Here is a 22,291-nt window from a genome sequence, read left to right as displayed (position 1 = left end):
CTGCAGTTGGGTCTCTTAACAGCTTTGGAATGTGGTGTTTGCGTGCCTAAAGGAGCCCTTTCATTTAAGAAATGACTTTTCCCAGAAAATTGAAAAGTGCTTTCAATAAGTCACACCATCTGCTGCTTTCATATTAAGTTAAAATTGGCCAAAATTGAATCTTCATTTATCCGACCTGCAGCTTTCTCCTGCACAACTTTTAGCAGTGTGGTTTGGGATTAACCCTTTGTAATAACCTTTAAATTTGTTGGATTGGGGCTTCAAGCATTTTCCATTCGTATCATTTGGGTACTTGCTTTTTATTTTAACAACACAAATAAAAAAAAAAAAAAAACAGTGGCCACATATAAATCACGACTCTTTAACTGTAGCAATATAACTCGTCCTAGGGAGAAGAGGAGCTTTAAAGGCCATCAAGTGGCAGCCAATCTTCCTCAGGGTATTAGAACCTGAGGCCAGTAATGATGAAAATGTTTTACTAATTATTTTTGGAAACATTAACTAGAAACCTGTTTTCTTTGTACCAGGTGGTCAAATAAATAAAATATATACTTGGGGAAGTTCTCCTCTCTGAACTTTAGTCATGAGGGAAAATAAATCTTTCATTGCCACGTCTTACCTTTTCAAGAACTGAAAGGAAAAAAAAATACTATTTTTGCTCATGGAAGCCACTGCCTTAGAAATAGCTGTGATTATTGTAACATGAACTCATGCCAGAGGTTAGTAGTAGAAATTAACCCAGCATCCCTAGTATTATATATATATATATATATATATATATATATATATATATATATATATATATATACATATATATATATATATATATATACACTAACTTTAACTCCTGTCTCAAGTGTTTCATATTTTCCATTTTATCACTACAGATTCTTATTGCCCACAAATCCAGCCAAAAAAACACAAGTTTCCCATATGCTTTAATGTCAAGGAACTGTGTTTTGTCTTATATTGTAGAAAATATTTCCCCTGGTTATTTATCACGCTGCCATTTTATTTTGCTATTTTTAACACAGGATTTTCTTATCAAGTGTATGCATGTATACATGTATATGCACCTTTTTTTCTGGAACATTTCTCTATATCACTACACTGACTTTTCTAAATGTCTCAGACTCCCATGGAGGTAATTAGTAAGAATGAATTGTTATCTGCTCTTTTACGGAGGAAAGAAAGCAAGGCACATAAAATTTAATTGATGTATCCACTCAGCTTGTTACTGCCGACATAACCATAGTCAAACAACAGTGCTCAGGTGTTTCCTGGGGATAAGCAGTCAAATAAAAGATGGAAAACCCTCCATCCATTCTCCATCCATAGACAGGATCTTTCTTTTCTCCTTGAAATACTTTTAGATTATATGTAGGTCCAAACAGTCACTGAGTCACTGATTTAGAATTTTGGACCCCAAGGTGTTTGTTTCTCATGCCAGTGTGAGGAAGTTGACAATGTACTGTGTATTTCTAGTACTATTTTTTTTGAGTGCTCTGGATATTAAAACATGATTTCCATGGCAAGCAGTAGACAGCAGACTTGTCTTTATTGCATTTCCTTGGACGTCATGGGACACATTCTGACACTTTTATGTTTTGATACTTTATAGTTACTTTTTAATACTAATACCATCTATTAAAATGATTTTGTGACTTCCTCAGTTATTATGACTAAAGGATGAAAACCGGAATGTAACAGTGTTAAGGACATTAAGTTTTAAAGCTTCTTAGCTTTGTCAATTTCTTACAGCCACTAATAATGTTCTTAGTCTTAGTCTTTACAGTTCACTAGTAATGATGAGGACCTGTAGTTTTCTTGACATTAAAATGGAGCATCCTCCCTCTGTAGTGGCTTAGCAAATACTAAGTAAGATAATTGTGGAAAGAAAATGGTTCTTGGTGTTTATTGACAAAGGTGCCCAATTGCCTTTCCTCTTTTGTCCCTGTTATTACTATGGGGCTAGGAAGGGAAGGCTTTTTCCAAAGTACCTCATATTGTATTGGATTTAATATTCTGTATTAGACATATCCTGTGCTGGGCACAGGTACACTTTCTTTTTGTTAAACTCTGAATACCATAATGATATCCATACATAGAAAAAATTAATAGCTACTTGGTCCCATTTCTATAAATGCTGTGGATGTTTGTATATAGTGAACGCTGTCACGATTCTTATTCCATGCATGGAAAGATATATGGAGTTCTGTGAATACTGATCCATATTGAGGCCAAAGCAATTTAACCCATGTTCAAATGACATAGTTAGGTATTCCGTTTCTCATGTATATGTTTTGACAATGGTGTAGAGTACCATTTTGAACTCAGGTTGAGTCAATGTCACTTTTGGTTCAGCTGTTTATTGACATGAAAAATTGTCAAATGGCTTTAACTATTTCCTCATCTGTGGTAATTCAAGTGTTAGATGAATTAAATGCATCATCAATATGGAATGCATGATAACATACATCACATAAAATAATGGCTTGAAACTTTGGACTAGTCCTTTAATCCCTATCAGGAGTATTTCTTTTGAAATATTAATTTGTTCTCTGTCTGCATCTCTATCCCTCCCATTCCCTCTCCATCTCTCCCTACTTCCCTTTCTCTCTGTTCCTCTCTTGGTGTTTCTCCATCCTTTCTTTATGTGTGTGTGAGCTATGAACAGGTCAATATTATTCTTAGTAAATAAAACAGTAGACTGCTAAGGTCGCTGTGACTAAATAATGATTCTCTGTTTATGATACAGATATTGGATTTCTTGAAAGAGCTATTGTCTCTTTCAATTTGAGTTCTTAGAGCTAGTTTATTTTATAATCATACTTTCATCACAATGAGGTTGAAGGAGAAATTCTCTCTCTATATCTTTCTCTTATGTATTATGCTGCAGGCTTATGAAGCCCATTTTTGCATGCTAAAATCTACAACATTAAAATACAGTAGTACTTGATAGATAGCTACCGTGCTCTCTGATACACTGAACTTGTGAACTGCCAAATGCAGTTTAAGGCTACAGCAAGGTAAAGGCACATTTGTTTCCTACAGAATGTCATGTTTTCCATAGAAGTAACATGAAATGCAAAAGAAGATGTATACCCTCTATTTTCCATTAACCCCCTTTCTCTTAAGAATGTTAAATGCATATGAATATATTTTAGCTAATAATTATATGTTTAGTTCAAACATAAAAGTGTTAATAGTTAACATAAGTGAACTTAGGCAACTTATGTACTCTCATGAGAATTTCATAATAGGAGAAACAATAACTTTTTGTAACTGGACCTACATAAATATTACCGTCATAATCTTAAGATTCAAATGCTATAGTTACTTTCTCTAAGGTGTTCGAATAGAATACAATAACAGCACATGTAAACTGAATCTGTTAACCCTGTAAAGCTGAAAGAGGGCCATGTTGTACTTACAATCTATAAAATTCAGATTGGGAAATCATGGCATAGTGAAATAAAAATAAGGAAACTCTGCGTTCAACAAATAAACTGTAATAAAAGTAATGTGATATGGACGGAAAAATCTGTCCTTCAAGGATGCATTGCAATAAATTCTTAGTGTGTAGAAACTAGGTTATCCATTTAAAACACAGAACATAATTTACATGTGAAAAAGCAACTAGAAAGACAAACACTCACTACTTAAAAAGAATTAATGTGAATTAAGTAACAATTTTGGCCCAGTTCCAGAAGTCTGTGTTACTCAGATAGACAGTGGAGGATGGAGTGAATATGGATGGAGTAGAAGTCCTGTCATTCAAGGGAGGTGGAGGATGGCTGGAGTGAGAACTTTGTTATTCAGTTAGATGGTGGAGTATAGATGGACTGAAGGGCTACCTAAGATACACTTCCTAGCCATTGGGAAAGGATCAGAAAAATAGGAGAGATTATTCTTGGAATGATACTGGCAAGATAAACATGTGATTAGAATAGACACTGCTTTGTTCAGTACTGCATGGCTGAAATTTTCCATTGTAAAACAAGCTTGAAAATACCAAATATTATTTTAGGATTACTCAGTAAACTCCTAGAATTAGAAAATAGAGGAACTTAAAGGAAACATGTGCTCATATTTGGAAATAACTGAATGCTTGAAAAAGATGAGTTAAATATTTTTTGGCATTTATAAAGGTCTATATTTCACTACTGTTTACCTTTCAAAAGGAAAGTTAGCGTTTAGAAGCTTTATCAAATTGATATTGGACTGTACTATAAAATGTTTAGAATTTAAATATCAAAACAGACATGTATAGGGATGTTCAATAGCATAAATAGGAATGTAGCAATATACTGTTTTATAAGTTTATAAAACTTTAAAAAAAAAAAAACTCTGTCATGCCCTCAGCGCATGTCTCAATCCTTCTATCTTTCTCTTGCTTAAACAGCCTGCCATGACTTCAGTGGCTTAGAAGCCATAGAGGTTGGTTTCTCTTTTGGAGTCTGTGAAAACCACACCACGTTGTCAGCAGATTTTGTACCTGTTCTATTAGAAGAACATAACAGCATCCGACTAGGCAATAGGACCCAAACGAGCTACAGTTTAAGAAATAAGCAGTCTCATTGTGTAGCTGAATATTGAGGTTGGTGATCGAAAGACAGTAGAGTAAGTGTATTAACAGAACACAGAGGACTGAGTCTAATTGGTACATGTGACTCCACCAAGATCGCTATGCTTTTGAATATGCCTATCATTTACTTGTGGTGATTTAAATTATAAAGTCAAATTATTATTCACAAACTCTCTGATACAAAATCTTTAGAGCAATGTTTGTTTCTGACCAGGAGGAATGGATACAAAAAATATGGTATATTTATACAATGGAGTACTATTCAGCCATTAGAAACAATGAATTCATGAAATTCTTAGACAAATGGATGGAGCTGGAGAACATCATACTAAGTGAGGTAACCCAGTCTCAAAAGATCAATCATGGTATGCACTCACTGATAAGTGGATATTAGCCTAGAAACTTTGAATACCCAGGACATAATCCACAAATTAAATAATGTCCAAAAAGAATGGAGGAGTGGCCCCTGGTTCTGGAAAGACTCAGTGCAAGAGTATAGGGGAATTCCAGAACAGGGAAGTGGGAAGGGGTGGATGGAAGAATAGGGGGACGGAAGAGGGCTTATGGGACTTGTGGGGAGTGGGGACCCAGAAAAGGGAAAATCATTTGCAATGTAAATAAAAAATAAAATAAAATAAAATAAAATAAAAAAGCATAGACAATAAATAAGACACTCAAAGTCATAATTTTAAGCCATTTATACTCATTTAATTTGAAGTATTCTGAAGCTGACCAGTTAGAAAAAAAATGTCTTATGTATTTTAATCACTTTCAATTGCATGCTTAGCTAAACAACTTATAATAATATATTATTGGTAGGGCATTGTGTTTATGGACCAGTCTAAAGATGAAACTGTGGGCTGGATATAAAGTGTTTGCAGGTCAAGCATGAGAATCATAATTTAGATCTCCATTAGCTATAAAAACAAAAAGCCTAATGTACATTTCTGTCTGTCTGTAATTCCAGTTCTAGGGAAAAAGAGGCATGAGGTCCCTGGGTCAAGCTAACGAGACTAGCCAAACAAACAGACTCTGGGTTCATTGAGAGACGTAAACTCAGGATATGTAGTGGAGAACAGGGGTAGAAAAGATGGGATAACGATTTCTAGTCTCCATGTACGTGTGTGTGTGTGTGTGTGTGTGTGTGTGTGTGTTTGTGTGTGTGTGTGTGTGTGTGTGTGTACATGCACCTGCACATACATACACACACACTATGAACACAGCACATATGCATACTTAAATTCTCATTATTTACTATTTTTCCATGTTGTATAGTCTATATCAGTTTCTGAGGTTTGAATGTTTTGAACACTTAACCCAGAATGTTTGTTATTGAATGCCTGTCAGACTGTAGTGCTTTAAAAGGCACCATCTCTTTTGATGAACATTATTGAAGTACAAATTACTAGTTATGTTAATAGTTTTCAAGGTTGAATGGTTTTTTAAAAAAAGAGCAAAATCCATTACAATTATGTAGAAGTGTTTCATACCAACCTTGTTTGGGGGGGAAAGTCATATTATTTCTATGACTATACAGTGATCCATAGCAACATGTAACATCAGCAGTGTTTTAATAGTACATGACTGAAGGAACCAATATTCTCAAACTATGGAATGTATCTTTAGTGTCGCCATGTTAACAGAGTTGAATTAGAGCCTCTCTGTTACTACACATAACATAGCAACTAGAAAAGAATTTCAGAAGGCTGGTAATAGGATTGCAGGAGATGCTGTTTACTAGGTGCTTGATGAAAACTAACAATTTATGTGGCTGTACAGTATATGTTTTCTAATCCTCTGTATTTCATATCTTTTTTCTAGTTCCCTAGCAAGGAGACAGAGAACTATCATTATCAGCCATCATTTTCAATTGTCTATTAGAGTTTCTCTCCTGATTGAGAGAGTTACCTTGGTTTGTCAGTTAATGTCATGGTCCAGCAAGGCCATGTCCTTTTTTACAGAGAAGTGGGAATACACTGATCACGCACGGGAGGCTCTATGACTGTTTATACTCTCTAGTGAATCAGAGTAGGCTCTTAATTAGATGGACTGAACATGTCTCTCATCTATGGAACGATCTCATCTGGGAGCTATAAATTTAGTCTCTGCTTTACTAAATATCTACATTGTACAGAAACACTAGTCATGATATTGTCAAACTGCATTTACTGTAAGCACAATTTATAGCACTCCTTGTTAAGTGGACTAAGTGGATGTTGGTCAGGATCTCGTGACCCTTAAATGTTTTCTTTTCTTTTTAATGAGAAACTGATTACTTCATGTCTCATCCTAATTCCTTCCTTCTTCCTTCCTTCCTTCTTCCTTCTTTCCTTCCCTCCTCCCTCCCTTCTTTCTTTCTCTTTCTTTCCTTCTTTCTTTCTTTCTTTCTTTCTTTCTTTCTTTCTTTCTTTCTTTCTTTCTTTCTTTCTTTCTTTCTTTCCTTCCTTCCTTCCTTCCTTCCTTCCTTCCGTCTTTCTTTCTTTCTTTCTTTCTTTCTTTCTTTCTTTCTTTCTTTCTTTCTTTCTTTCTTTCTTTCTTTCTTTCTTTCTTTCCTTCCTTACTTCTATTTAACTCACAAAGAATAGCAGCTATAATACACTGAACTAAGGACTAGAAGCCAATGGCCAAAAGCCATTTGCTCTCTAATAAAAAGCTCCTAATTAATTGCATGTTGTAGCAGTTTTTCTTTTAGTTTTCAATTAGCTTGGTCTTTTGATGCTGCTGATGCTGTTGATTTTTTTTTAATGAGTTAAGATTGTACTCACCAGACAGTTTGGGAGTGTTATTTACTCTGGGAGGCATCATGAGAGAGAACTATCATTTTGTTATAGAGCAAGTCAAACTTATGCCCAGTTTGTTAAGTGCATAATGTTCTATAGAATTATCATGAACCAATATCCATTTTACAGAAAATAGAAGGAAAATTTAAAAATCTGCCAAAAATATGATTGTTGAATATATGAATCTTTATAATGTTTAAGTATGCTGTTAATGGAAAATATGGATAAATTAACAGAAAATATCTACTGTTTATAGACTGTACAGAAAAATGTATATAAAAGAAAGTATTGAGAAGAATGATACCACATCCCATCTTTCCAGAAGTAGCTGTAAAGATGTTAAACTTACTGGAATATTTCTCAATGAACTAGAATATAAATGATGGTAATAAAGCAAAACTCTCATTTTAAAACAAAATTCCAAGAAGAACTTTATTAATAAACATTTTATATATCATAGGTCTGATGAAAACAATAAAATATTCATTCCCCAGGCAGCTTAACTTTAGTGAGTCAAAACAGTCAAGTTAGCCGGAAGGTGGAGGCGCACGCCTTTAATCCCAGCACTTGGGAGGCAGAGGCAGGCAGATTTCTGCGTTCAAGGCCAGCCTGGTCTATGGAGGGAGTTCTAGGACAACCAGGGCTACACAGAGAAACCCTGTCTCAAAAAACACCAAAAAAAGACCCAAAACAAAAAAAACCCAAAACAGTCAAGTATTCATAAGTGAAGCAAGTGATCACATTTCATATTAATAGGGAATTTGTCATGTCGTTGGTATCAACCTAGGAAACAACATGTTGGAAGCGGCACCGAGGAATCCACGTAATTGTGTTGCTTGTTGAATTGGAGAAACTAGACTGATGAATCCTGTCAAGGATGAGGGTACTCAACAACTGTTCATTAAACAGTATATCCAACTCCTTTCTGTATGACGTCCTATTTACAAAGACTTCTTCAATAGTTTAATGAGCCAGTTCTGTCCAAAATGAAAGTAACCGTACTCTTCTGTTTCTGCTTATATTCTGACACTCTCCATCTCCCACTGTCTCCCTCGTCCTTCCTCTTCCCCTCTTTCTTTCTCTCTCTCCTTCTTTCTTCTCCTTCTCTCTGTGTGACACACACACATATGCACACACACATATATGTACACACACATATGTATATACACACACATATATACATATATACATACATATATATATATATATATATATATATATATATATATAGAGAGAGAGAGAGAGAGAGAGAGAGAGAGGAGAGGAGAGGAGAGGAGAGGAAATAAAGAGGCAGAGAGAATAATGAGAATAATGGGGGAGAGAGCGCGAAGAAGAGAGTATTTTGGGTGAACTAATAAATTTCAAAGAATGGCTAAGCATTTTACTACTATTCATTTTATTGTATGACTCTAGAATTGGCAAATTGCAGTTATTTCTTAACTGATGTATAGTTTTCTTCAAGTTGAGGTGAAAATTCGACCATTCAGCACATTTTCAGGTTTGCAGGTGTGTGAACTAATAATTCTATAGAAATGTTACTTAATATATGTGGTTTGAACGTTTCAATCCTTGATGAGAAGATTTTCTTACCTGACTTTCAATATCTAACAAAAAATCCTTTGCCTCTGATTCCAGAAACTATAATCTCATCTGATGGTGAAATAAATTTTGTTTAAGTAATATATATGGTTTGTTCTGTTACTCAAATGACTGTTTTTCAATAGGATAATTTGACCCTGTTTTTGCCAATAGTCTGCATAATTTACTAAACTTTAATATTTTAGATTGATATCTTGTAAAGTGATACTTTTCACTAAAGGCTTGTGTATTCAGTGGGGATAGAGAAAGCTCATTGATAGTGATAGCTATTCATACTTATTTAGATTATTGTTTATGATGCCAGATATATTCCTACCTGATCTCTGAGAAATAAAACAAAACCTTGTATTAGTCTTCCTAGTATATTATAACGATTATTGTATAGAATATTTTCCTTTATTTAGAAATAATGTTCTGAAGCATTGTTTCTGCTAGAGTGTTAATCTTCCATTCAAAATTATAATCCTAACAAAAAGGCATCTGGGGCTGGACAGATGGCTCAGTTATTAAGAGCATAGTGACTGATTTAGAGGATCTGAGTTCAGTTCCAGAACCTACATGACAGTTTACACCTGTCTGTAACTCCCATTCTAGCATTCAACACTCTGACATACACATACTTGCAAGCAAAACAATAAACACACATACATAGCAAATAACTGCATTATTTTTAAATTACAAAACAGAAAAGGCATTAGGCTTGCACTAAACTAGTTTAGGTGAGATGTGTATTTCTTTAAAGCAGAAATTTTCACCCTGGAGCAAAGACTTATTCTAAAGAGCTTATCTGCTACTTCAAAATACCATTAAGTATAGAGATTTTAGAAGAAAACTTTTTCCTTTATATGTAGCAAAGTGCATATTAGTGAATTATAATATAGTCTGCTTAGTTCTGTAGCTAACGGGAAATTCAAATGTTGACAGTAAGTTAGTGGTGAAGCTAAGTCCATTATTCAGATATCAGCAATGGCTGGCAAAAGACAAACTAAATTTTGAAGATATAATCTCAAAGCTTAGTCAAATAAGAGATGTTTAGGTTTTGGTAATTCTTATATTTGGTGAGGCAAATACTGATATTTTTAATGTGAATATATGTCCACTATATAAAGAGAAGGCAGGTAAAGAGTAGAAAGTTCCAGATCTAACGCCTGACATTTGTATGCATCAGTGTCTGGTGTTAGTCAGTGTCTCTAAAAGAAAAGACATACTCATGATTTCTGAGAAAATCTACACATAATCATTTATGATTTTATAATGTTCATAGTTACTGATTAGGCAGTGATAGCACGTCTTTAATCCCGGCACTCAGGAGGCAGAGGCAGGTAGATCTCTGAATTTCCAGGCTATCCTGGTCTACAGATTAATTTTCTTTTTCTTTTTTTTTAATTTTTATTTTATCAGTTTTTTTTTCATTTTTATTTTTATTTATTTTTTTTTATTCACATTGCAAATGATTTCCCCTTTTCTGGGTCCCCACTCCCCGCAAGTCCCATAAGCCCTCTTCCGTTCCCCTATTCTTCCATCTCTGAATTTCTAGGCTAGCCTGGTCTACAGATTAATTTTCATGATAGCCTTGGATACACAGAAAAACTTAACTTTGAAAACCCAAAGGGCGAAAAAAAGAAAATGAAAGTCTATAGTTAGTAAATAAATATATGCTTTTTTATTTTTGTTTCAACTTTAGTAATAAATCTTTCACATTCATCTACCATGGCCAAATGATTGAGGATACACATTGTTTTTCTTGATGAAGTAATAAAATTTCAATGGGAATGCCAAAACATTTGTGATTTTGAGCACCAGTTTCATACTACCAAAAAATCTGTACTTTTGGAGAAATTGGTAGATAAGTTAGCAAGGCATGCCTAATTAAGCAGACAAATATTTCTGTCTTTATTGTATAAACATATGTAGATCTGTAGTAGTCTACAACATAGTTTCAACTACTAGAACAGTAAAACTAAAGTAAATATAGGTAAGACAGTTTAAAAGTCAGATTGAAGATTTTAAGGCGGTGAATTATGATGATATCTGGTATCCATCTAATGTAGAATAGATTTTTAATCTATTTTATTATTTATTAATAATAAAAATAACATTTACTTATTTATTATATGTAAGTACACTGTAGCTGTCTTCAGACACTGCAAAAAAGGGAGTCAGATCTCATTATGGATGGTTGTGAGCCACCATGTGGTTGCTGGGATTTGAACTCAGGACCTTCGGAAAAACAGTCAGTACTCTTAATCGCTGAGCCATCTCTCCAGCCCTAATGTAGTATAGATTAAAGCTGGATTTTTCCAATGGAATCTGTTATACTATCTCCAAACTTCTATACGATTATAAATGTTACATGACCTTATTTAGTTTGGTAACTTCGATTCCATATCAGAACCAAAGTAACATGCCTGTTGTTAGCTAACCCAAAGAAAACATTTTGAGCATTAGTTTTCTTTTTGCACTCTTTTGTTTTTGATTTTTGTCTGCTTATCTTGGGTTTTTTGTTTGGTTTGCTTTTTCCTTAGATCAATCCATGGTGTGGAATTGTTATCTATCTTTCTATCTTCGTATGCCATCTAGAGATGTGATAATATTGAAACAAATATCCATGAATACTGACTCTAAACCTGTTTGATGATAGGTTCTCTCTAGTTGTCATCTTATTCATTCTAATTCATATGATAAAACAGTCTAAATAATAGCAAGATCACTTAAAAAATTATATTGACATCAGGAAGGGATAAGGCAAAGGAAGATAGCTAGTTTATATTTTCAATATGTTAATAATTGAAAACTGTCAATGCTTTATTTTCCCACTAACTCTGAACGAATGCTGCTATTCTGTCCCTGTGTTATGGAACTCTAGGTTTTAAACCACAGGCATTTATAGCATTTCATTCGCTCAGACAAGCAAGAGTGATACTCAGTGCACAATAAGATTTCACTCTAAACTCATACCGTAGCTCAGTATCCCGATGACATGTTTTATTTTCCTTTTATTTTACTGTGAAAGACTTCTGGCTAAATCCACTTATATTTGCATTTTGGACTGTAAGTTTTGAGAGAGTATTTATTGCAATTTAGTTATAAGGATTTGAACAGGCACAATATTCTTACTGTGAAATTGGAAAGCAAATGAAATATAAAATGATATTTGTTTAAAATTTTTATTGGTTCCAACGCAGCTTAGTTGTTGTTGCTGATTTGAGGCACTACTCAAATGCTGAGCGGGCTGACACTGTTTGCTGTGTAATGGCTTTCCCCCTTTAGGGCTCTCAACCACCATGAATGAGAAAATATAAATTAGCTTGTTCTTCAAACATAAAAAGAAAAACTTCATCTTTGCCACAAGAGATGATTGGTTTTCTTTTTCCTTTTTAGTTTCACATATGATGAGTAATTTGTCCAATTAGGTACAGTAAAACTACACAAATTTAGAGTAATTGTGTGGAAAATTTTAATGGAGGAGTAGAAAATCTGATAAAGATTAAAAGAAGGATGTGCTTTTTCAGAATATTTACTGTGTGTCTGAAAATAGCTAATTAAACCATAGAATTTGACTTAATATATGACTGTCAATGTAAATTTATTTTTTTGCAATTTACACAGTTTTGCACATACACAGAAACCAGAAACCAGCACACTTTTCAATTGTTACCTAAACAATTCTCACTTCTTCCTTGCCCCCTACCAGCCTTTTTCACACCAATAAATTGCCTTAGAAACTTTTCTTTTAGGAACAATGCAAATATTACAAGGCCTTGAACATGTAATACTCAAAATAATTCACTTATTGCTTCATTCAATCAACAATATTTTCAGTGCAGTAGTCTACTAAGTAGTACCAAGATGTTCAATAAATATTTGCACCTATTTAAGAATGTTGATAGAAGGTAAACTTTGGGAAATTCTGATAGAGAATACATCTTGATTTTTTTAATTCTTAGCACAAGATAAATAATTACTGTCAACTTCTAAATTGAAATAAAGTGAAGGTGTTTGGTGTAGATATTGCTTGGATATATATCTCTTGTTTATAGACTTTTAACATAGGATAAGAGTTCCATAATTACATAATTTCCTTAACCAAAGCTGTGTAAATTAATAATTTTGATCTCATTGGTGAAGAATAATGATATTCAGGTAAACAGAACTAAACACACAAAGCTGTTTATCTCTCTGTAATAATTCACATAGGTCATACTGTAGAAAAATGAAAATCAATTTAATTTACTTTTCTGAAGTGATATTGTGGAAATGGTAGTAAAATTGCTTCTGGGTTGCTTTAAGAAATCATTTAGTACAATACATTTGATTCTTTAGTAATAAGAGAGCACATCTTCAAAACCTGGCTAATAAGCTAATCTCAGTCCATAGTGTTCTTACCCAATGGAAATGGTACCTCCCTGTTCCCTAAAGGTTCCATTAAAGGTTCCCTAAAGGTTATTAAATCCTAGTAAAAAATTTGAGAAGTTAAGTTTTCCATCAAGCAGTAAGATAACTAAACCTTAAAAAAATAGAGGTCTGTTAAACTGAGTTAACCTGTCCCTATTGCCTAACCCTAAATGTAACCTCAATGGGAAAAGCTTTGAAGGAACTAAATGGTTTTGAGTTTGAGAGTTTTTCTTTTCTTTTCCTTTCTATGTTTCTTTCTTCCTTTTCATCAGGAGAGTTGCTTGATGCAGACTTGAACTCTGGGATCTTCATAAAACTTGAAGGGTTTTGAAGTGCGATGGTAGGCACTTACAATAGGAAGGAGTCAAGGGGTTTCATCTCCAGCACCTGGAAGAAAAATAAGGAAAAGAAAAGACTACAACCTGAAAGAGGTTTTAAATTTCCCGCTGACACTTGCGTTCTGAGACTCACCTCTTTCGTCCGTGAAGTATGGTGCCAGACATCAAAGGGAAGGGTGACTGAGGCTGGCTCCAGTTCTGTTTTCTCAGGCAGAACACATAGAAACAGTAAGGCGGAGGACATCTACGAACAAGGGACCAGCTCTTATTGAATGTCCTTATTAACGTTGTGGGTTACATATTTCTACAAAGTGCTTAAGCCAAACCCCCGGACACCTATCGCAAAACTACAAATTGCAAAGCTTGGATTGGTATTTGGGGCTTAGTCTTCATGTTTGATAAATGCCATTTTTCTTTCCATTGAGGAAAGGCAATCAATAATGGATCATACTATCTATTCAGTGGTTCTTAATCAGCATTTCTACGTTAAAGAACAGAACAGAATGGAGAGGCATGAAATGGAATGAAATTTGACAAAAGTAAAGTAATACAAATAAGCATTCTGCAGGAAGTAACAGAAAATACTGTTAAAAGAAACTTCCCTTTCATGTACTCGTGAACAGGATAGGAATAGAAAGTTTATTTAGTTCTGTCATCCATGATTTAAAAAACTTCAAACCCTCTACCCTTAGCTGTGTTTTTGAGAATGATATTGCTAAATACTGCAAATTCTTTGACATTTCTGTCCCAATCACTTGATATATACCTAAAGTCACTTTATTTTTTTTTAAAAAAAAACTTTTCTTTATTGAATATCATCTTCATTTACATTGCCAATGTTAAAACCTTTCTGGATTTCCCCCCTCCCCAAAGACCCCCCAACCCCTCCTCCCACCCCTGCCTCCATGTATATGCCCCTCCACTTGACATCCCTTCCCCCTTTGATTTCTCTTTGTTGGGGCCTCCCTTGACATATTTGTACAAACTAAAGGTACAAAAATAAGTGACTTTTCATCATAAGTTTCTGCTAAAATAATCACCTTTCACCTAATTTTGAATTTGTCTATTATTGCTAGTTCCTAAATATGTGGCAGAGGATGGCCCTGATGGACATCAGTGGGAGGAATGACCCTTGGGCACAAGGGCGTTGCATGCCCCAGTGTAGGGGAATGCCAGGGCCATAAGGCAGGAGTGGGTGGGTTGGGGAGCACCATCATAGAGGTAAAGGGAGTGGGGATCGATCGGATAGGGGTTTTTCAGAGGGGAGACCTGGAAAAAGGATAACATTTGAAATGTAAATAGAGAAAATATCCAATAAAAGGATTAAAAAAAGAGAAACATTCTTGAAGTGCATGTCTCAGGGCAGACTGTTTTGTAGGGAGCATCTGTTGCTGTTCTTAGCCAAGTTGTTTAGCTTCCAGACAGAGGTGACAGGTCTCCAAGAAGGACCCTAAACCATCTGGTCATTGCCAAGATGTCTTCTTTGGGTTCTTTAAACTGTTGCCTCTATTTTTGAGAACTATTTCCTTTACTTTTCTCAGCATTCTTCACAAAAAGGACGTAGTTGCCAGAGGCTTTATTAAACTTCCTTGTTCCATAAACCCATAACCAAATGCTTGCATTTTGGGGGCAGTGGCATGGCGAGGGAGAGTTTGTAATGACTGCAATAATTCGGATGAGTGTTGCTGACACTGTTTTCTGATTTTGAGTGACATAGAATCTCAGTCTATTCTCTATTATAACTGTCATCTCATAGCCATAAAAATAAATGTATGGATGATGATAAAAATCTAAAAGGAGCCTAATAATATGTTTAAGATTACACCATTTATATAAAGATTGTTTTCTTAAAGAAATATACCCCAGGAACCCAAGTTTATCCATTAAACACGTTATAATCTTAATTCAGGACTGGGGCCTCTATGAATATTGGACAATATCTCAAGTGATTTCAAGAGACTGAGATTGATGTTAACACATACCCATCAGTAACAGCACAGTTTGTTTTTATATTAAACACTTGGAAACCGAGACAGAAATTAATTTACCTTATATCATAGAAATGATGAAGAGAAATGCTAGGTCTCATGATCAGGTAATGTGGGAAAGTTAGGAACCCAAGAACTGTTACTAAAGTCAGTGCTGAAATCAAAAGCTAAAGCAGGAACTGCAGGTAATACAACTGTAGTTTCCAACTGAGAAAGGAGTAGTAAAGTTCTTTTCAACTTTGTTATCCATCTTCTCAAAGTCCTCAGTCAAACAGTTCTTGCAATTTGCATCAATCAAGAAAGATGTCCTTAAGGCACCAACGATTTATTTTTAGGCTAATTGAGAGTAATTGTGTCAGCTAAGGATAGCAATATTGAAAATAGAGAATAACAAATATATTCTTTCCTTATTTCTACGATGGATGGCAATGAAGCAGAGATATCACAGGATAGAGGAAACAATTTGTCCTAGGTGGTTGGGACATATTATAGCAATACAAAAATTTGAGATGTTTGGAAAAAAGATAAAAATGAATTGGATATATATGTACATTAGTGGAAATTTGAGAGATCCAGAGGAAATAGGAAGGGCATAAGTCTTCATATGATGCTAATTATTGATAGCATTCTATAAATCCATCCTAGTCTTAAAGGAGACATTAGCATATTGCCACATGTAAATATATCAGAAATGGCAGTAGCTGTTAGTAATTCGAGAAATCAAATCCTCAGTAGTCCTGCATGACTGGTTGTTAATTAACAGAAAAAATAGCTTTAAAGGTCTTAAAGTGTTTGATAACTTCCTAAAAGAAATTTTCCCTTAAAAACAAAAAACAAAAACAAACAAACAAAAAAACCAAGCACATCTTGGTTAGTCCAATACCAGCTAACAAATAAAAGCCGATTTTGTGGTTGAACAAAATCCCAAGCTCATTTTAAGTACAAATTCCTTTTCTTAGACTTGTATTAGCAGTCCAAAAAAAAAAATCACACTGGACCCCTAGGCTTCATTATGTAGTTATAATGTAATTGAGTGGGATATTCATTCAAGTTTTCTCAAAATTGTTTTGGAAATGTAGAATAGGTACTTCCAAAATACTTGAGACATTTTACATCAAGTCACACTAAGGATGAGACCACTAAACTAGAAATAGGACCTTCCAAACCACACTGAGAGAGGAATGAGAAAATATACTTCCACTGCGTAGGCTTATAAATATCTGATGATTGAACACTGAGAGCTAACCAGCAGCCAAGGCAAATTAAAATTGGACTGATTTCCTATTTTATTTTAGGACAAGAGTAGATTTTTCAACCCCTGCTGACATAGATACGCAACTCTATTCCCCAAAATATGTCTGTAATATAGTGTGGCCACTAATATTTTATTTAATATACTTATTTATATTTTCATCTCTCATTAATATTTTATTTAATATGTCATTATTTTTAGTGATTCAGATATATGGCCTGGGCTGTAAACAGCTGACATGCGTAAAATAAGTCAGGAAAGCTATCTGACTTCAAGGAAATGGCTCAGTCTCAGATGATAGAGACTACAAGAAAACTTTCCATTTGACTTTGCTTAAGGTTACAGCCACCACCTACAGATAATATCCAGTGGAATTCCAATCTCTCCTTGTCTATTTGTTTTTATATGACAGAATATGGGGGAAAAGAAACTCTGTCAGTACCAGATACAATAATTGGCTTTATTCTCCTGAGAATATTTGTTTCTTTTAGTCTTCATTGTAGTATGCATGTTCTATCTTTTTTTTTCTTCAAATAATCTAGCCTGGGCCAAAATATAGCTTAATTAGACAAGTATCTGCATATCAAAATATGCAGAAGTCTCTCTGACTGTTTATCAACTGTTCAAGTTCAGCCAAGGCTACATTATTGCCCAATGAGTAAAAGCCCATCTGTGGCTCACTCACCAGCTGTGTGAGTGTGGGCATATTCTCTTCAGGGCCACTGGCATCTTGTGTGAAATGCAGTCAAATCAGAAGACTTACCCTTAATGTCACAGTGTGACAATGAAATGATGTCTAAACCACAAAGGTAGGCACACAGTGAGTGCTAGAACATATCAGGATACCTTTTAAGTCCATTTCACTTAATCAAGGGTGTTCCTAAGGAGGGTTCCACTTCTTCCAATGTTGCCTAAAATTTTTTAATTGGTTATTTTATTTATTTACATTTCAAATGTTGTCCTACTTCCCAGTCTCCCCTCTGCAAAACTATCCCAAATGTTACCCCCTTTGCCTTTAAAAGGTTGCCCCTCATGCATACACCCACCACTCTTTTTTTTCTTTTTTATTCGATATATTTTTTATTTACATTTCAATTGATTTCCCCTTTTCTAGACCCCCACTCCCCAAAAGTCCCATCAGTCCCCTTCCCTCCCCCTGTTCCCCCACCCAACCCTTCCCACTTCCCTGTTCTGGTTTTGCCCTATACTGCTTCACTGAGTCTTTCCAGAACAAGGTGCCACTCCTCTGTTCTTCTTGTACCTCATTTGATGTGTGGATTATGTTTTTGGTATTCCAGTTTTCTAGGTTAATATCCACTTATTAGTGAGTACATACCATGATTCATCTTTTGAGTCTGGGTTACCTCACTTAGTATGATATTCTCCAGCTCCACCCATTTGCCTAAGAATTTCATGAATTCATTGTTTCTAATGGCTGAATAGAACTCCATTGTTTATATATGCCACATTTTTTTTGCATTCACTCTTCTGTTGAGGGATACCTGGGTTCTTTTCAGCTTCTGGCAATTATAAATAGGGCTGATACGAACATAGTGGAACATGTATCCTTATTACATGCTGGGGAATCTTCATCAAAATCCCAACTCAATTCTTCACAGAGTTAGAAAGAGCAATCCTCAAATTCATCTGGAACAACAAAAAAACCCAGGATAGCTAAAACTATTCTCAACAATAAAAGAAATTCTGGGGGTATCAGTATCCCTGACCTCAAGCAATACTACAGAGCAATAGTGTTAAAAACTGCATGGTATTGGTACAGTGACAGGCAGGTGGATCAATGGAACAGGATTGAAGATCCAGAAATGAACCCACACACCTATGGCCACTTGATCCTCGACAAAGGGGCTGAAAACATCCAATGGAAAAAAGATAGCCTTTTCAACAAATGGTGCTGGTTCAACTGGAGGTCAGCATGCAGAAGAATGGGAATTGATCCATCCTTGTCTCCTTGTACTAAGCTCAACTCCAAATGGATCAAGGACCTCCACATAAAGCCAGACACTCTGATGCTAATAGAAAAGAAACTGGGGAAGACCCTTGAGGACATCGGTATAGGGGGAAAGTTCCTAAACAGAACACCAATAGCATATGCTCTAAGATCAAGAATTGACAAATGGGACCTCATAAAATTACAAAGTTTCTGTAAGGCAAAGGACACGATCAAAAGGGCAAATTGGCATCCAACAAATTGGGAAAAGATCTTCACCAATCCTATATCAGATAGAGGGCTAATATCCAATATATATAAAGAACTCAAGAAGTTAGACACCAGAAAACCAAATAACCCTATTAAAAAATGGAGTACAGAATTAAACAAAGAATTTTCACCTGAAGAACTTCGGTGGCAGAGAAGCATCTTAAAAAATGCTCAACTTCATTGGTCAATAGGGAAATGCAAATCAAAACAACCCTGAGATTTCACCTTACACCAGTCAGAATGGCTAAGATTAAAAATTCAGGATACAGCAGATGTTGGCGAGGATGTGGAGAAAGAGGAATACTCCTCCACTGCTGGTGGGGTTGCAAATTGGTACAACCACTCTGGAAATCAGTTTGGCGGTTCCTCTGAAAAATGGGCACCCACCACACTTGCATCCTGGGGCATCAAGCCTCCACAGGAATAAGGGCTTCCCCTCTGCTAAGACTAAAAGTTAAATTCTTTGCCCCATCTACTATGAGAATGAAGACAATTCTCAGCAATCTGTCGACATTCCAGACAATGTCAACATCTCTCTGAAGGGGCACACAGTCATTGTGAAGGGTCCCAGCTGGAACCCTCTGGAGAGACTTCAATCTCATCAATGTAGAGTTGAGTCTCCTTGGAAAGAAAACAAAAGGTTCCTGGTCCACAAATAGTGGAGTATCAGAAAGGAACTGGCCACTGTCAGAACCATCTGCAGTCATGTTCAGAACATGGTCAAGGGTGTTATGCTGAGATTCTGTTACAAGATGAGGTCTGTGTGTGCCCACTTCCCCATCAATGTCATTATACAGGAGAATGGGTCTTTGGTTGAAGTCCGTAATTTCTTGTGTGAAAAATACACCCACAAGGTTCGGACAAAGACAGGTGACTTGTTCTGTCTCTCAAGCCCAGAAGAAGGATGGATTAATCCTTGAAGAAGATGATATTGAACTTGTTTCAAATTCAGCGGCTCTAATTCAGCAAGCCACAACAGTTAAAAGTAAGGGTATTAGAAAGTTTTTGGATGGTAGCTGTATCTGAAAAGGGAACAGTGTAGCAGGCTGACAAGTAAGATCTTAGCTACCCAGCTCCACAAACAAGATCCTGAGTGCACAGTTTGGGTTCTTAGGGTTAATAAAAGAATTATATATTGAAAAATTATATATCGAAAAAAATAAACTTCTAGTTACAATTGGGCTTCTCTTATGTTTATATCCTTTTGAGATAGATGTGTTTCTATTTATTTATTTATTTATTTATTTATTTATTTATTTTTATCTTTAGAATTCTTTTAGGTAGAGTCCATTTAAATTTGTCATTCTTAATTTATTACCTGCTAATATAAATCCATTTTATTCAAAACTGAAGCTAATCATTATAAAAGAATACCTTGTTCTTCCCCAGAATAAGAATTAATTACATATTTATTATTACTTTAGTCTATTAATATAGGAAAAGCTTATGACAGAATCCAGTGGGACAGAAACACCAGTGAGTCAAAGACTTTACTGTTTAAAAAGCTGACAATTTATAGATGTCCCACAGGTTGGAAGTTTTGCTCTTCTAAAGTGAAAATTAAATTAATATAATGTGTGGAAATGGGAATGTTTATAAATGTACAGAAAATTATGATAAGTTTAAAGTACAATAATCTCAGAGATCCCCTTTCTTTGAAACAAACAATAAGAACATTATAAATGCAGCAATCAAATCTCTGACAGATGTGGCAGTAAAGCAGATTGGAAAGCCAAACAATAGTACTAATAAAGTATAATTTTTCTGCCATTGCTTCCTTGGTTTGTTCCTGCCACATGCTTTAAACTGTCCATCTGTCTAGAAGCTTAAGAATTCAATCATCAACCTTAATGAGATGATAACTAAAATAAATTCTTTTTGTAGTACTTAATATTTGAATAACTTATGCAGAATATTGGAGAGCTAGATTATGTTATCAGATACGCCTTAACTTTGAACTCTAGGATTTTAGGAGCTTACTATATGAAAATCAATCATCTTTAATTCTTAAGTCTTTTAGCTGGATTGTAGATATTCATATTTCCCTAAAGAATCACAAAATGCCAACATTTGTTGCTATTTAATGAATTCCTTTCTTTTTATTCTGAAAGACTCAAACTTCTCATACATAGAATTTATATCTCTTGATTATATTTTTTTCTCAAAAAGATTAAAGGAGAAAAAATACAGGAGAAAAGAAACATCTACAAATATAGATTAGAAATGTCTGTCAGACACTGATAATTTAATTGCCCCACCCCAGTGTAGATTAGACAATTTTTTAAATACAGATGCTCATTATCATCAACATTATTGTTTTTTGTTTTCTTTCTAGTGATGTAAGATGAAATTATTTCTTATAATTTCAAAGATTGTTTTGTATGCTCCCTAAAAATGCACTAAGAACAGATACCTCCTATGTTTATGTACTTACTGTTACTGCTTATAGACTAATCTATTTTATTCATTAAGTCTCTTTGTATTTTTACAAGTATGAAATTATTTTCTATATATACCTAAGGAGCATTGTGCCTCAGACCAACTAATGACCTAAGTCTAATCACTTTATATTTGCTGTCCTACAAAAAAAATCTGTTATTCTCATTTGATTTGCCTTAAATTATGTATTGGACAACTCACACTTAAATTTGTGGTAATTTTCCATTGCACAGGTGTCCCAGGGTCTTGGTTGATCTTTGTTTACTTTTTTTTTTAAATTTGGATTTCCTTGTACTATATCTATAATCATATTATGTAAATGACAAAAGCAAGAAATGCACATCTTTGCCATGTTGATCTACATACTGAGTTCCCTGTCACCCAGGGATATATAGCGAGCACATTTCTCCAAAACCCTGAAGCAAACAAATACAGAAAACCTAATATTAAATACACATGTAAGATTGTTGCATATGGGTCTAGTACTGTTCTTCTGAACCAATCCCCTAATGGAAAAAAAGAGCCAATCACTTGGTGAGTAGCTGGAATTTCCAGGTTGGATGGAGGAAGAGAGGAAGCAGGAGAGAGTTACTTCCTTTTGGAACCAGGATAGCAGAGGGGTAAGATGTAGCTGTCAGAACGCCATTGGAGGGATCAGATTTTAGTAACGCTTGTAAGATTAGATTTTAGTTGT

The 22,291-nt window shown here is 34.9% G+C and overlaps 1 protein-coding gene and 1 pseudogene across 3 annotated transcripts in view; both read left to right on the top strand.

Moving 5' to 3' along the window:
- Positions 1-22,291, top strand: part of Pcdh7 (protocadherin 7) — a 417,106-nt gene that overhangs the window by 162,285 nt on the left and 232,530 nt on the right. The window lies entirely within an intron of this gene.
- On the top strand, positions 19,642-20,215 carry LOC127696344 (60S ribosomal protein L9-like; annotated as a pseudogene).

Source organism: Apodemus sylvaticus, chromosome 11 (assembly GCF_947179515.1).
Source record: "Apodemus sylvaticus chromosome 11, mApoSyl1.1, whole genome shotgun sequence".
NCBI lineage: Eukaryota > Metazoa > Chordata > Mammalia > Rodentia > Muridae > Apodemus > Apodemus sylvaticus.
This window is presented reverse-complemented; position numbering and strand designations above follow the sequence as displayed.